Genomic DNA, 17,414 nt, shown 5'->3' on the forward strand with positions numbered 1-17,414 from the left:
TGTTTGAGTAAGTTCCACGTTTTGCCATTTCGAACCTGACCATCAATTGAATTACAAATTTCGTCCCACTGCTGTTTTGAAAGGATGCAGCAGTGATCCATCATGGTCTTGTTCAGCTGAGATATGCGTTTGCGTAACCTGATGGCCCTTCCACCGGGCGGCCCTTCCACCGGGCCAATAGAGACTGTTTGGCCTCTAGTAGGTGGGCGAGACGACTGTCCATCTTTTCGGTTGGAAGGTCTGTGCTGATAGTTTTGGTTGCCTTGTTTACATCAGCTTTGAGCTGGGCCGTCCACGTCTCGAGGCTCGGTGGGGTATTGGGAGGAGGTCGTTCTGCGCGGGTCTTACGAAGGAGGTCCCAGTCGACCCACGTGTACGACTTGGTCTTCCTGCTTACTGTGGGGAGGTGTACAGCCAATACGAAGTGGTCGCTACAGAAATCTACCGCGAGGTTGGACCAGCGGGCGTCGGAGATATTCTTGACGAAGCATAGATCCGGCATAGTATCTCTTTGCGTGGACGTACCAGTGCGAGTGGGGAAGGCCTTGTCCGTAATGAGAATAACGCCCATGTCATTCGCATTTTTCCAAAACTCGTTACCTTTGGGTGTGTCGTACGTGTAGCCCCAGGTGCTATGCGCGGCGTTAAAATCGCCTGCAATCACTAGCGGGTTAGGCCCCGCGAGACGGACAGCTTTCTGGAACAAGCGTGTGAATTTTTGTCTATGGTGGCTGGGACTACTGTATACATTGAGCATGTATACGCTTTGTTGTGATATGTTGCCAGGGAGAATTTCGGCCATAACGTGTTCAATTTCGGGCACATTGAGACTGTGCGCTGTGCAGGTAATCTTGTTAGCGACCAGGGTGGCGATACCGCGTCTTCCCGAGGGGCCGGGCAACCACTGGTATCCGGAAAACGTGGCGGTTGGTACTACAGTCTCTTGTAATAGCATGTTGTGAGGTTTGGCTTCGTGGCTACGGAGGTATTGCTGCAGGAAAGCTTTCTTGTGGGTGAAGCTCCTGCAGTTCCATTGCCAGATTCGCAACTCGTCAATTGGCCTGGCCATCTTGAAGCATTTAGGAGTCGGCCTGAGCACCCGGCGGGTCCATAAGGGCCGCGTGATGCGGTGGACTGGGCACCGCTGTACGTTGCGACAACGGCTTACCCGCGGCAACGGCAGGGGCGACGACGTGATCAAGATATTTCTCCACTTGGCCCAAACGATTACCGTGTACCGCGAGAGTAGACTGCACGAGAGCCATGTTTTCGCCAAGAAAGCGAAGGCTTTCCTTAATCGCCGATAGCGTGCTCTTAATGTCGTCTAACTCTGCCTTTAAAGCTGGCTGGTCGTGGGCGACCACGCGTTTCTTGGGTGCGCTCTCGCCGTCGTCGTTACCGGCGCCTACGGGTTGCGGCTGCAACGGGGTGACTGCATTGTCGTCGTTGTCGGTTGTGGGCGTAGCAGCGCGTGCGTTTCTGTCAGTTTTTAGTTCGGCAATTGCGACTGTGAGTTTGCGTATTGTTTCTTTCATCATCGCATTTTCGTGCTTTAAGATTGCTATCTCATATGTGGTGTGTGTATCATGCTCTGGGAGTGAACCCGACCCTACCTGTCATGTAGTGTTTCCTTTTCTCCGGACGGCGTCCGCCCAAGTGAGAGGTCCCCGCTTATTCTTGTTGGCGTGGTCTGGCGATTGTGGTGTCGCTGGGCTAGGCGATCGTTGACGCGAGACCCCGGTGAGACTGGGGTGAGGCCTGGAACCGGCGTGAGGCCCGGAACCAGAGTGGGAGCCAGGGCGTGACCCGTGCCGGGAACCTGAACGGTAACCGTGACGTGAACCAGAACGAAACCTGGAGTAGCCTCACGATATAGATATGGTTGGGGTCCCACTTCGCGCGCTGCGGGAATGGGTCCGAGGGTGGCTCCCGGACCTCGATACACGCATGGTGCGGTTCCTGGGACGACTGCAGGATCGGGACCGGGATCGGCTGCAATCGGATCGACCATCTGTAGAAAGCTTCGAGGCCTGGTCGTCGTCAGTGGTTGCGTTGAACTCGTTCATTGCTTCGTAACTGTTGTGTCGCGTCGAGTGTGCTCGCTCCCATCGTCGTCGGCGCACCACGTATGGAATGTGGTAGCGTTCTTTACATTCCCTGTCGGCAGTGAGGTGGGCTCCTCCGCAAAGCTTGCATGTTGGTGTGCAGCGGTGTTCTTTTTCGGGGTTCGGCACGCTGCAGCCTCTGCAGATAACGTCTCCAGGGTTCGGGCACACGTCCGCTCGATGGCCGAGCCGACCACAGGCGTAGCAAATATCTATCTGTCTACGGTATAGTGTACATTGAAGTAGCACCGATCCGTATCGCACAAAATTGGGCATACGATGTCCATCGAAGGCCACGATCACTGCAGTGGTACTTCCGATGCGCTTGGCAGCCAAAGCTAGTGGATTGCGGTCGTTGACAATCTTCGCATCAATGTCCACCGAACCGTCTTGCACGGGAATTCCTCGAATGACGCCTTTGCATGTAGAATGTGGTGCCGCTTCGTAGGCACTAACTTCATAGGTCTTGTCAGCGATGCGGATTTCTTTAACGCGCACATAGCGATTAGCATTTTTTCTCTTCGGCGTGCTTGCTACTAAGATATTCTGTTTAATGTTGGGGCAGAGCATGTCTGCTTGCTGTTCCGATGGGCTGATACCTGCCGAAGTCGAAATGGCTTCAGCGATTGTCGTTGGGCCAACCCTAGCGATGTTAAGACCCCCTCTTGGCCTAATGATAATGCGGATGTCGTTCTTTGAGGGTGAGGCATTCGGCTTGCTCGAATAATTTTGTTCTTCACATTTTCTCTGTTGCGGGGCTTGTGCTCGTTGCGTTTCAAAGCGCTATATGACGGCACACGTTTGGAGCCTTCATTTTTTGCTCGGCGACACAAGGCGGTCTGCCAGCCTTGGTCTGGCGTGATTTCTTCAGGGTCAATGTCTTCCCCTGTCACTTGGTACTCCATCGCTCAGCGAGACAGTGCGGCTACGGGGCGCGCGAGCAAGCACGCGCCACGTTAGAGCAAAGAAGACACTCGTCAGGGCTAGCTGTCGGTGGGCGAGCGACGATGGCGGAGGCGAAATAAAATGCAAGAAGCAAGCACTCACTGCGCCCAAATTGTGTCGGCAGAGTCCTTGTGTCTTCTGGAAGTCGTTGCACTAATATGACGTTGAAATCACAAAGTGGCGTCGCAAAAACGTTGAAAAAAGCAGGAGCCGTAGCGGAAGCATTCGCACACTTCGGCTTCTTCTTCTTCTGTCACCAAAAGACGGACCTAGAGGAAAAAAAATAACGCCAGGCCTGCGCGGTAGGCGCAACACAGTCACAGCGAAAGTAGAAGAGCGGTCTTTCAGAGCTTTTTCAATACACTCATTGTGTAAATACTGCAAGCACACTTGCATGACACCCACTAGGACATTATAACAAACTTTTGGGTAGTAGGCCGGCATTAGCTATGCTATTTTTCGTCATTCTTCTGATAAGAGTGGTATCCGCTGAACACTTGCAAGGAATTTTGTGCCAATTGTCCATGCAGTGGCTGACGACGATGAAGAGTTATGCCTGTAGTGGGTATGCGCCACAGTTAATAAGGAAACAAGAACAAGCTTTTGTAATAGGTAGGAGCATTGGACGACCCACTCGTTATGCTAATCGCCATGTGTGACGACTGGTTGTTCTTTTGCTGCTTTAAAACGTTTTATAAGTCGTATTAACGCGATTGCTTTCCCGACATCAAGCCTACCTAAGGCAAGTTTGACAGCAAGTCACAAGCACCGGTGTAGCTCAGTGGTAGAATACCGGGCTGGCACCCAGCGGGCCCGGGTTCGAGCTCCACTGTGCCATTCGCGCTAGGTCATGCCTGCCAAAGGCAAGTTTGACAACAAGTTACAAGATCCGGCATAAATCAGTGGTAGAATATTGGGCTGGCACCCAGCGGACAAGCCCAGCTGTGTCATTGGTGCAAGGGCTTTTGTTTTTTTTTAATTTCGCGCGGTGTGGTTACGGACACCGGCGTTGCGGACAACATGCAACTTCGCGTGATCCGAAAAGTGATCTCATAACAGCTTTCGCTGTAAAAAGCGCACTTCCGTGAGACCCATACACGTGCAGCCCAAGTTGCAGTTCCATGTGGCATGTTGACATGAAATGAAACTTTTTAAAGAAATTTCCAACTTATAGGATAGGAACTTCAGTGTTTATATTAGGTTAAGCGTCATCTTTAACTTGAACTTTCTTCTAGGCACAATGTGAAGCGAAGCTAGTAGCTCAGTGAGTCTGCATTCTGCCAGTCGACAGAGGAGGCACAGCATTCAAACTCTGACTGGCAGTATGCGACCACAATCGTTTTCTCGCCGAGATGACAGGAAACGAGGAATCGTTCTTTTAGAATGACTTTGGTGTTGTTTATACACTAGCATTTTTTTTTTTCATTCAGGCAATCTAAAGTTGATGTAGGGGCAATTAAGCAAGCGTATTGGTCTTATAATTTCTATTATAGGTTCCAGCACGACATGAGTTTTTTTTTTTTTTGCATAACGAATAAATATGATTCCCGGAACCTGGCGACAGCTTCCATCTGGTTCAATAATGCAATATGAAACAGTGACAGCTGCTATATGGTAACGCCAGTGGCCAGAACGTTTTTGACTTTCGTATTATCCCGTAGAGATTTATCGCAATGGTCTCAAGATGGGACTCGCATCTCCAATCTGCCTGCGTGTGTGTTTTGAAGACGCTTTGACGACCTTAAGTAGACTGTATTCCCATTACTGGTGTACGTAATACTATGGCATCGACTGAATCTTCCCCCTTCTTTTTTTAATTCTTCGCAGCACTTAATCTATCATGCTTCATTTTCAAAGTAAAGTTTATTCACTTCCTCATATATACGGTGTTGAATTTTTCAGCAGAAACCTAAGTTTCAGCTGTTCTAAAATGTTTTAGTAACGCGTACTACTTCGCTGCAAAGAAACGTAGTTTCAGACAGGTCGTCAATGTTCAATTTTAGCTGAACGGATGGCATCTCTGGTTTTTTAAACACTTCAGGGTTTATAAAGATGCGACACATAGGGTCCGCATTAGCGATGAGAAAAAAAAGGAAGCTGCTTTGCCGAGACGAGGGGAGACGACTTTTCTTTACTGCCCATATTTAACGCCCATCTTCTCGAAGGGTCACAGGCGTGGCTCGTGGCTCCATGGTTATCGTTCCGGGGGCAGTAAAATTTATGGTGTCTCCAATAAATGCCACCGCAGATTCCACCGCACGCTAACGACTCTACGCAGATGAGCCGGGGACCCAGAGTGCTGCCCAGACAGTACATGCGCCTAATGCAGGCCATCTTAACTTAATGAGGCCGAAATTGAAGGTTTAAAAGGAAAACCACAGCCTTGTGTTTACATACGGCTTCTTACTTTACGCCAGTTTCTGTTGGCACTAAGACGACTCTTTTTATTTATACTTTTTCTTTCTTTTTTCGAAACGCCGAGTTTGTTGAATTGTAAATGGCTTTCAGTATTGCGCACAATGAGCGTGGGTGTTTTCGGATGCTCGTGGGCTTATGAATAGGCTACATCTGCGTTATGAACTGTTTTAATTCGAGAATTGACAAGTTTATTTTGCTTGTTTGTACTGAAATGATACTATGAGCAGAGGCAAACTTTTCGTGCAGGGTTGAGGTCCTACATCAGCTGTTTAAAATATTTCGGCAAGGAGGTTCTAAATTTACTTGGGTAATTCATGTATTGTAATACTTGTCGTGGGTTAACTGCTCATGTCAAAGAGTTAATAGAACTGCGTCTGCTGATATACCGAAAGGTCACCATACGCATTGACACATGAAAGCTCATGGGGTATCTCTCAATTCTTTGTTCATTTCCATCAGTTTTCTGCTCGAAGCTTTGCTTAATATGGGATCTCTATATATTTATTTCGGCTTAAGCTAAGTCCTGGCGTCCGATAGTGTTTTCCTATTTTTGCATGCTGTGGAATTGAAATCGAGAAAGCAAAACGCAAAACTTGTTTTTACCTTCTTGAGCGGTAGTACTTAATTAGTCACTTATACCGCTACATTTATACTACATTGTGTGTTGGACAACACAAGGATAGATCGTGCAGTGAAACATTGAAAGTACCTTTCCACTTTTTAGACTTAGCCTGTGATAGACTTCGGATCGATCAAATGATTAAAATCAGCAAATGTTGAATACTTTCTGGAATATTGTGAAGCCTTATGGCCCCATTGTGTAGGAAATGGTGTAGGCCCGTGTGCTCAGATTTGGGTGCACGTTAAAGAATCCCAAGTGATCGAAATTTCCGGAGCCCTCCACTACGGCGTCTCTCATAATCATATGGTGGTTTTGGGATGTTAAAGTCCACATATTAATCAATCAATCATGACCCCGTGGTTTGCTCCGGTGATTTGATCCATGATAATATAATTGAGCCGTGAGGACAGAGCCACTCCGTGCGTTTCTCCTCAGAGACAGCTCTTCAACAGTGAAAAACGGTGTCTGCTTGATTGAAGCCCTGTGAAACCCTGAGTCTGCACAATCAAAACCACCAAGGAAACTCGTGCTGGAAAGCCAGCAGTAAATACTCCACCGTGGTCACATCAATATTCGCGTGAATATTTTTACTTTGCGCGTTTGCCGCACTGGTTCTGGCAGTAGCATCATTGACCGAGGAGACTGATATACTCAAGAGGGAATGTAATTTGTTTGATGTTCTCTCTATAATTTTGAACAGTCTATTGTATCTTAACTTACCCCAGAATAAATGTTACTGAAAACGTAAGAAGAAGTTGTTTCATTACCGCAGCCATCTATAACTCGATCAACACTAAGTGTTGTGATTGGGCAAGAAGGTAACAAAATAAGGATATCTGCTCCTACTCTATAAGGGCAGAATATTTCTCAGATAAGAGAAACAAAAAGTGAGCATTCATTTTGCTTCGACTATTTTTTCTACTGTAACGTCTCTTCGTGACCACGTGGCTATCACATTACACTGGAAATTCGGGCCAGTCGTCTTACTCGAATAAGAAAATGGCGTGAACTGACGACGCATAAAAGAGCAAGCTGCGAATACATACAGAGTGTCACGTTTATATTCTTAGATGTTTTAATTTCGCAGCACTCCAAGGGACCGTCGTGTCATCGTCTCACGTTTCGCAATGACGCCTCACATATCCCATGTTGGATACCACTAAGCACAGCACGCTGGAAACTTGGGGTTACAGCGCTTGCTTTCTGGTGAACGCCAACGTCGCCGAAGGGCTCATTCGTCTGTCTAAGCCAGCGAAGTGAAACGCCGGCGCCGCTATTTAGACCTACAGTGATCCGCACAGCAGACAGTAAAAAAACAGTAGAAGGACGGCCATGAAACAGGACATAGATAATCGCAATACAAATGAAATAACAAAATAAATAACAAAAAAGGATAGAAAAAACAGATTTTTAGTAAGCTCTCGTGGTTCACGAATTTCATCTTTCGTAATACTAATACCATCTTCGAGACGGTCAAACATGTGTGAAAGAAATGCTTGTATGCTATAGGTAATGCAGGTCGCTAGTCAAATAGATAAAAAGAGATTGCTGTTTTCATACACAAATAGAACATATTGATACGTGTGTTACTATAGTCGATGTGCTACGGCACAAATTTTAGTCAGTGTTTCTTACGATATATACAGAGCGGATACGCTAGACTGCAAAAACAATAAAAAACAGAAAAACAAAAAACAAGGCTTTTCTAACGTTAAAATATTGCTTAAATATCTGACGCGTCGAGCGTTCCCGTAACTATCGCGTAAACGCCGTATTCAGCCCGAAGCAAAGATGCGCACTCACTTTTATGCTAACTACGTTTCAATATAAGCAATTGAGTTGGCGCATAAATGTTTTCTCGACAAAAATTGACAAGCTTTAGGCCCATAATCGAATGATACAGTGACTCAATCCTCGAGTATGTGGGACTCTTTGGCTGATAAAGTATATACCAAATAAAAACAAATTACTTATCATACAATGCTATAAGCCGCTTAAAGCAACGAAGTAGGACGGAATGCTGCTCATAGCGTGCAATGTTCTGACGACTCCCCAAATCCCCGTTTTTATCCTTGCGGCAAAGAATACGCACTTATTTATTCATTCATATTCATACTGTCGATCCCATCAGGGATCTTTACAGGAAGGACATATTGAATCGTTACAATATGACAATACAAATATCAAATATTCAATTATGCATAAAAAACTATTGGCGGTTAACAAAGGCAGACGAGAAGACGTAATAGTACATCATAATATTAGTACATCCTAATACGTAAAAAAGGGGTGATCAAAGAGGTGTATAATGGCAAAACTGAAGTAAAAAATACGTTTATGTAAAAATGGTGAAAATAGACGAAGTAACAGTATGTAGGATCAACGAAATTGTGCGTACAGTGTAACAGCAAAAAAAAAGTTAACAAAGAGGCATACAAAGGGAAAACAGGAGCAAAAAACGCACTGATGTAAAAAAAGTTATACAGAAGTAAGGATGATACAGGAGGCTCACCTGTTACAACATCCCGCTGCTGAAACAAAAAAAAAGAAGCCTTGAATAAGCAGGCAGCCACAGACTTGAGGCAAGTCATTAGGATTTTCTCGAGAAAGATACAGCGCGGCTTGCCTTTGTGCTGCAGCTGTGCTTGCGAAGACTGTTTCCAATACTGCGGTAAGGTTTTCAGCCTTGCGGTTTTGGATAACGTGTGACAAAGGCCACCTGGGTGTTGCAAAAAAACACGTCCGAGCACCTTGCGGGGACTTCAGGTGGAAGGGCAACTTTTCGCTCGGATTTGTTTACAAACTTCTGCCTCACTGACGAATCTACTATAAGAAAGAGTTGTTTGAGACGTACTCTATTCTAAAGTTTGGGATAAGTAACAAACAATCCCACAACTTGCACACCATAAGCTTCCATTGAAATGGAAGTTCTTCCCAACTTTTAATCAGGCGCGCAAAGGCACAACTAAATCATTTGAGAGGTTGTGCTTATACGACGTCTCATGTTTTTGGCATCACAATAAGAATTAAAATATTTCTTTTCAGGACAATCAAGCCAGTGATAAACATACCGTTCTGATGCAGTGAAATTGCAATTTAAATCACTTGAATTACACGCATACCTATCAAAGCACTGTATTTGCGTTTTTACAGAATAATGTAAAAATGCAAACGTGTCATTATCAAGACTGATCCATTTAATGAAGGACTCGGGTAAGGTGACTTACTGAAAGAAAAACATTCTGAAGCGATTCTCAAGTACCTCCATAAATGCATACGTACCAGACATAAACTAGGGACATTACCATTTCCCCACTCCAATAAAGAGGTTCTGTGAAAGCACCAAGCAGTTCATATGAACGGCCACAATCCCTTAAAATTTTCCTACGCGTCAACATAGCATATTTTGCTGGGGGAATTTCGTTAATCAGCAGAAAGACAGAGTTACGTTTATACTACAACTGCCTATTGTGAGAGCTCTTGAAAGCATGTATTCAACAAGACTTACAAAATGCTTTTAAATAACGTGATATACTTGACCAGGTGAGTCATCAGTGCCGCTCTTTAGCGACAGGTATTTTTTTTACTTGATATAGGCCAATAACAGTATAATTTAGAAATAATATTGGAACCACTGTAAGCAGACTTACTGTTTCACTTTAGCGTCCTTTTTTTACGGAAGTTAGATTACATAGCAGCTAGGCTTCATTAAATTATGAAACCAACGTGATGTTACGAATGAATGGCTTTACGTAAGAGAAAGAATACAACCACTTGTTTGTAGCCCAAAGCCACAAGAAAATCCGTACGGAGTTCTGAGAAAGACACGCCTTTTATTTGCCGAAAAATTCGCCTGGTACCGGGGTTTGAACATGGGACCAGCGCCTTTCATGGCGGTCACTCGGCAAATTGGGCCAACCAGGAGGTTAGCAATTGACAGCGCCAGGGCAAATTCATCAACAACTCGAAGCACATGGACACAAGTATTGTAAATGAAGGTGGCGTAAGGGGTGAGACAGAGAAACAAGACAACCACAGTTTGTAGCACGAAGCCACCTTGCGGGTTTCCACAGAACAGATTTACAATAAATGGTTTTTCTGTGTCGCTCCTTTAAATATAGCTGCCTGCTACAAACTCCAGCAACATTAGTTCTATCCAGTTATGTTTGCCAATTTACTAGTGGTCTGTGCACGCTTAGAAAATATTGTGAGCAGCCAGCATTTAACATGTGCAATGAAAAAATATACCTGAACTGCCCAGACAACCCATTTACACCATAATTACTTTCGTTTCGTATTTCTGCTCTCAGTTCTCACTTTCTTTTTGCATGCATTTTGCATACTTTTCGGGCAACAGCCGCATATTACGAGTCAGTGCAGGTAATAAATGTTTCATATGCTCATTTATCTACGTCGTAAGGTCTATGCAAGAAACACACCGAGAGATGTAGACGGTCTGCTCGTAAAGTAAAGTATTTCAACATGTGAACAGAATGAATTCTTTTAGCGCGGTTTTGTAAGATCGATTTGAGTAAGATATATGCTTGCATTGTCTTATACTGCACTACATCTCAAGCAAAACCGCAAGAAGCAGGAAAAAAAAGTGGGAAGACACAGAGATCAACAGGGCGTGCCAGCGATTTTCTACTCTGTTGTAAGGAAGAGAATAAAGCCACAAAATTAAAAAGAACGGCGAAACGTGACGCTAGGTTGGAATATGTTTAACTGTCTATTACATGCCTGTGATTGATCACTAATCGAAGTCGGTGTATAAACAGTAGGAGCGCCCTCGTGGCTTTATCTGTGGCTGGTAGAGCCATCGTACAATTTGTTCTGTAAACATTCCTTTCCCTGATTTTTTTTATCGTACTACGTAGAAAAGCGTGTTAGGCGAAGAATGCTCAAAGCGCACACGTGTTCCAACGTCTCTTTAAAGTTTCATACATAAGCTGGAAATACGTTTTTCATGATACTGGAAATAGCTGATACTATAAAGCCACTGTTATCTTCTTGCTGCATACAGTGAACGGACGCATCATTCCCCACCTGGGTTTCGCCAATAGCCATTGAGATGAATGCATCCCAAGCCACTGGTACTTTGCCTTGCTCGAACTACAAAAATCTTTTGACGTTGGTCGATCACTGGTTTGTTTTCTTTCAGCTGGCCCATACGATGAGAGGACCTCCTACAATGAGGCCCAGGTGTTGCAGAAATGCAGATTGTCATCTTTCCTTTCTCACGGTCACTGAATTCCTCACGATAAGTACTGCGGTATTCTCGAACACTGTCGGCTTCGTTTTGTTTTCTTTCTCGGGTGCGACCAAACAATTAACGCGGGAGCCATTGTATGTTTGCACAGATGTTTGCCATTGCTTTGAAGATCCCTATTGTGCCAGATTGCTTCGTGACTTAGTGGATCGGAATTTTTACAATCAGCTCGGCATTTAAAATGTGGTGTTCAATTAATTCTGGCCATTATTCCGCCTCTCCGAACTTTTACCAATGCCCAAACGAACCGGTCTTTACATACACTCGTAAGTTTTTGTTGGAATAATTTGCTGCGCGCTCTGTTTTCTCACTCGAGCAACAATTGAACAAAGAGCCTAGACACTTTTGCTGTGGATTTCGGCGGAGTACTATTGCTTTAAAACTTATAGTGTATCAGTGCCGAAGCACTGCCTAAGCAGTATCAACACTTTTCTTTCGAGCACAGTGCAATGACTAAGCATTTCTCTTGAGTCCTAGCGCCCTAATAGTTGAGGCAGTGCTTTTAAAAATATGCTTGCTTTTTTCAGAATAAAATGTAGAGCGCTGGCCGTCGTATAAATCACAGTGGCACGTGTTCATATTACACTGAACGTTTCGTCATTCCTGTTTCCGATTGCTTCTTTAAGCAGCAATATCACGAATTCAAGCTTTTTTTACACAATGAAACGCTCGATCGGTGGGACATCTGTCGTAGCCCGTAGCAAGAATTTAGTCCCACCTGATTCTCCTGTTATTAGAGAAACATCATGGGCTTGAACTCAGGCCGTAAAACAAGCCAAAGTTCAAACTCAAGCCTTTTTTAGCTTGGTCATTGCTTTCCATGGTTGGTTCTTTCTACGTTCGAATTTTCATTTTTTTTCTTCCCTCATGCTTTATCTATAGTAGAAAAGTACCCTCTCTTAAATTCTTATGCAGAACAAGAAAACAATTTTGCTTTCTCTAGCGCTGCAGAAACGAGTTTACATGAATGTTTTGTTCTCGAGCCCGTGTGCTTTGTGCTTTAGCTTCTTAATATACTACTTCAAGTTCATCCTCCTATGTTCAAAATGCGATTTTCCGAACTTTTTCAGCTGTGTCTTCAAAGTTTGCAGCTATCGCATGAAACAAGACATAGAACGAGTTCCCCGTAAAGCGATCACTTCTTTTTCGCAGCAAAAGAGGTTCCAGGAGCTCCTTTACATAGATCTTTGCAATAAAATCAGCATTCGAACTGCATCTTCTAGAAATATAACGGTGCATACAAGCGGCTTGTTATTTGGTCGCTCCTTATCATGCAGGCTCGCACCAAAAGTAGGAACTGAGCCCACTCTCGGGAGAATAATAAGTTTGAAAGTCATTACTACTTCCATTCCCAAGTGGAAAAAAGTCGATGAGCGCATGGTAATTTCCAGAGGTAGGGGTATTCACAACAGCGAGGACACTATAGTGTACAATCGGTGCTCTTAAAATGTAGCGGGAGCATTTATATTGTTTTCATCACGGAGTTTATGTATGTTTGTGTGGGTGCGTACACAGTTGAAACTACACGAAAAGGAAAAAAAAAACGACCACGTTAAAGCTGCTTGCAGGACACACTGCGTACCTTGAGTTCAGCGGTCGAATATAGTAAAATGAAGAAAAATGCTGAAATATAGATAAGAATATTGGTATAAAAAGCAAAGTGTAAATGGAGAACGAATGCTACTACTGATTTCCCTCAGCAGCCTGTCGTAGATAAGCTAAGCACTGCTCTTTTTAAAGAAAATGGTGTGCATTGTCTTACCTTAACTACTCCAAATGGTAAGAGAAAAGCGGGCAAACTATCAAAAATGACATTAAATTATACTTAACATGAAATGATGTTACAAAAGCACTAAAAATTTTACAGAAGAAGATGGTTACCAATTCAGTTTATGTCTTGTCGCCCATTTCTGTTGTAGTGAGTTGCACCTAGCTATTGATTGATTGATATGGGGAAAATACATTGGGGGGAATACATATGGGGGGAATGCATTTCCACCTCTATCGGAAATGCAGCCGCCACAGCCGGGATTCGATCCCACGACCTGCGGGTTAGCAACCGAGTACCTTAACCACTAGACCACCACGGCGGGGTAGCACCTAGATATTAAGATCAAGAGACCACACCACACTGAACCCACACTGAACCCACACTGAACAGTACAATATAAAGTGTTAGTAAGATAAAGACAAGAAGATTAATGGTCAGAAACAAAAAGCCCCTCACTTGCTCTCTGCTCGTTTCTCATTGGCATTAAATTTTGTGCGAGCCCACAGAAGGGACATGAAAAGTATGCAAGGTGACCTACAGTATAGAAGACGCTGGTACTTAGTCTCCCGTATTCTAAAGATAACGAGTAGCTTATCCTGCGTGTTGCATAAGCAACCAATTCGAAGCTTGCTTATCCTCCCTACAAGTCCTCTTTGCTTCACTCTCTATGTTTTTTATAGCCTACCCCGTAAAAGAACATGAAGTTCTCAGACTTGCAGCCTTTGTGCAAAGTAGCATTTGGAAGGTAGCTTTCAGGTCATAATTAGAAGCAGCTTAGGGAGTGAACAGGCACATTTGACGAACATGGTGGGAACTAATGTTGGTTAAATGTTCTCAAAACTAAGATATCAACGTCAGCACAGCGTTCCTACCTGGTCAGTGTGTGCCATAGTTGGAAGCAATTTCACGTCTGCGTAGACCTACTCTTTTATGGTTTACTGCCAGAATCATTCAACTTATACTACTGTCACACGATAAGGTTTAAATTCACTTGTTTCGAACGAAATTTGACGAACCAAATGGCATTACTAGTTGTGTGCATCTACACGGATGAATATAAAGTGTTTTGCTGATGATTATTGTTGCAATGCAGCGAATACTAAAATAATAAAAAGGGGTATCATGTGTGAAAAAAGTAATATTGTAATTATTTGACAAAAAATTCGTCGCAAATGTTTGTCGGACAGCGCTGACGAAATTGTTGGTACGCAGGCGGAACGTCGACAGTGACGCTGGAAAAGAGTAAAACTTCAAACTACGGGGAGTATCAAGCTAAATTGATTGAAAAAAGCTAGAACAATAGAATTAAAAAACGCATGCAAGTTGGTATATTGAATTATCTACTCCCTATTTTATTATTGTAAATATGTGTGTGACCCCTAAGTGGCGAGAATACTGATTAGCGACTGAAACGCATTTGAATGCGCTCATAAAACTGATTCAATTGCACGAGTCATCTTAGTGACCAAAAAGTCATGTGTTGAGGCCAACTAATCATAATAGAAGCTCACTAATCTTAATAATATAATAATACTCAAGGTCCACGTGTAGAAGCCCACTGATCAATGTAAATGTAAATGTGAATACATATAAGTGGCATGAAGGTTTCTAGTGTGGCAGAAGTGTTAGGAATGAAATATGTAGTGGCGCACTAGAAATGGCACAAACAATACGTTTACGCAAAGCCATCTAAACTATAGTTGAATATGCTGGCCCCTGCTGCATCAAAGAATCGAGCATGGTATTTTAGCTGCATTTTATTTTAATATAGGCTTAGACACGTTAGCCACACTGCGAACCATCTCTCTGCTTTCAAGCAACATCATACCAGAAAAAACGATCCATCTTCTGTGCTCGCAGCTAAAAGCCATTGCGCCACACATTTTTGCTGGAATCGCCTTAACGTTGCTTGGGGACCAATCTGCATGAGGAGGCAAAATCGGACTTCAGGATCATCATTCTCTCCAGCAACTGTTATGTTCTACTTAACATGGGCTTCTGTGTCGTGCCATATTGCGGAAGCTTTTGAGAACTTTATTATACCAGCATAGTTTCAGAGGTATGAAATATGAAACGCCCATACCAGGATAACATAAAGAGACAGGGCGCCTTTGTGTTTTTGTAAATCATATCACGGCCGCTTCGATAAGAAAAATGCACCCGTCGGGTCCGTAGCAGTGGTTGCTTTTTTAGATTAGTTCTTTGAGTATTGTGGTATAATGACCATGGAAACATAGTTAGCCAAAATGACACACAGGCGTAACATCTTGGCTTGCATTTGGACTATTTCAGGCCGACGAGCCCTGTTTCATCGAAACGTATTTAAAAAAACGTATTTAAAAAAACGTGTTTAAAAACGTGTTTAAAAACCTATAAATGGTCGAAATTGAATTGGTCTGGCACCCCGTTTACAGTGTGCATGATTAATGTGTCACTGTTTGTAGCATAAAACCACACAATAGGTTTTATTACATTGTTGCAGCCTCGAAATTTTCTACTTTAGTGCGAAATTCACCACTGAGATAAACTTGAAGTCAAAACGCTGAAGCCTGAAGCCTGAAGTCATAGCGCTGCAACAGGAGCATCCTGCATACCAGTGCACATTCATATACAGCGTCCATGTTGATTTTTTTGCTACCTTATGCGCTGTGGTTGTAACCTTCTATTGTGAGACTGATAATACATGATGCTATCCCGCCAGTTAAATTTCTATGGTCATTGCTCACTCAGCTGCCTCTCATAACTTGCGCGCTTTTACGTGCCAGAACTGCGGTATCAGGCACGTTGTTGCGGGGATTTTGTGGGGAAAATTTTACTGCTTCTAGTACTTTACCACGCACTTGATTTTAAGTAATCAGATGTTCTTGAGTATAAACTAGTCTAAATGTGGCTCCTATGGGCGAGAATCTAACCCGCGTCCTCGAGCTTGATTGACCGGGCACCATAGTTGATAAGCGTTCATTGATAATCATCTCATTTTACTTTAGTATTCAGTTTCTTTCTGAGCTGAGTAAGACTTTTATTGGAAATTGACTAAACTCAGCTCTCGAAGAGCTAGCTGCCTACGGTAAAAACGAATCTGAAGAGAGACAGCGTTTTGCTATTGCCAGGATAATCTTGTTTCAACGTGTGATTTCTATAACACTAGTCATGTTAATGAGCGTGTCAATCATCAAATCTTATTCGCCCAAGTTTGTGGGTGTTCGCTTTTTTTAATGCTTCTTTCTAAACATGGTGATGTAGTCCCACATTTCTAACCGTCGAGCGACGTGAACAAACGCTGACGTTGAAGCAGTGGTGATCGTGTCAGAAAACTAACCGTTTGCGTCAGTAATGGTAGTGTAAATTCTTTACCTGGTAGCGCGAGCAAACACTCACTCATACAAAATAATATTATTAAGCGAGAAACTAAAATGGAGTGTGGTTCACAAACACGTTTTCTCTAAAATTCTTTTCGCTTTGGTGCATTAATATCTTTGCCTGAAGCACTCGAAAAGATTCAGAACCACTTCGAACGATGAATGCACTGCTTAGAGGAGTCGGAAACCTTTAAGGAAAGCATAGCAGAAAAATTGGAGCACTTTTTGAGATGGTAGTTCGAGCTATTGGAAAACACCGTGACTACCAAAAGAAGAATGACACTCGTTGTACTCTGCCGCTGAGCTCCCAGAAAAAACTGTTGTCTAAGAGGTTTGCCAGATGAAAGAAGTGGTTTGAGGTGCTAACGGCGTTTTCATTTCGAACTAATTTCCGTGCGAAGGTAAAGTTCCTTGTCCTTTTTCTCTGTTTACAAAAGCCTTGGTTCAACGAAAGATTTAAAAAGTAAGTTAAAAACGTTATTTAGGTCGTTCACAAAGGGACCGGGGGTTCAAAAAGCGTTGGAGCGAAATTGGCCTTGCTGCACCATTTTCTGCTTGATTTAGGTTTCGTGATGCATGTTTAATGGGTTCATAGGGAAAGGGTTTCCTTCGAAATGCTCGTAGAGAGTCGAGGAGCTGGGTTAAGAAAAAGTGGTGTTCTCTTAGGTGCTTGAGTGTTTAAATGGCTTGCACTTTTCCGCTAAAAAAACACAAACTAGAGTATGGGTGTTGACTTACGTTAGATAGAAAAATATAAGTAACACAAGAAAATAAATCTACATTTTTCACTTCGACGCAGTGCTCAATTTGGAGCTCAGAAACTACACCAACCATTGGAATGCTGCAGATGAAGAAGCTGGAACAAAAGAATTAGCTAGTCAGTTAATGTCTTCCGAAACTCTAGACCTTTCCACCACTTTTCTTT

Source organism: Rhipicephalus microplus, unplaced genomic scaffold, assembly GCF_043290135.1.
Source record: "Rhipicephalus microplus isolate Deutch F79 unplaced genomic scaffold, USDA_Rmic scaffold_120, whole genome shotgun sequence".
Classification (NCBI taxonomy): Eukaryota; Metazoa; Arthropoda; class Arachnida; order Ixodida; family Ixodidae; genus Rhipicephalus; species Rhipicephalus microplus.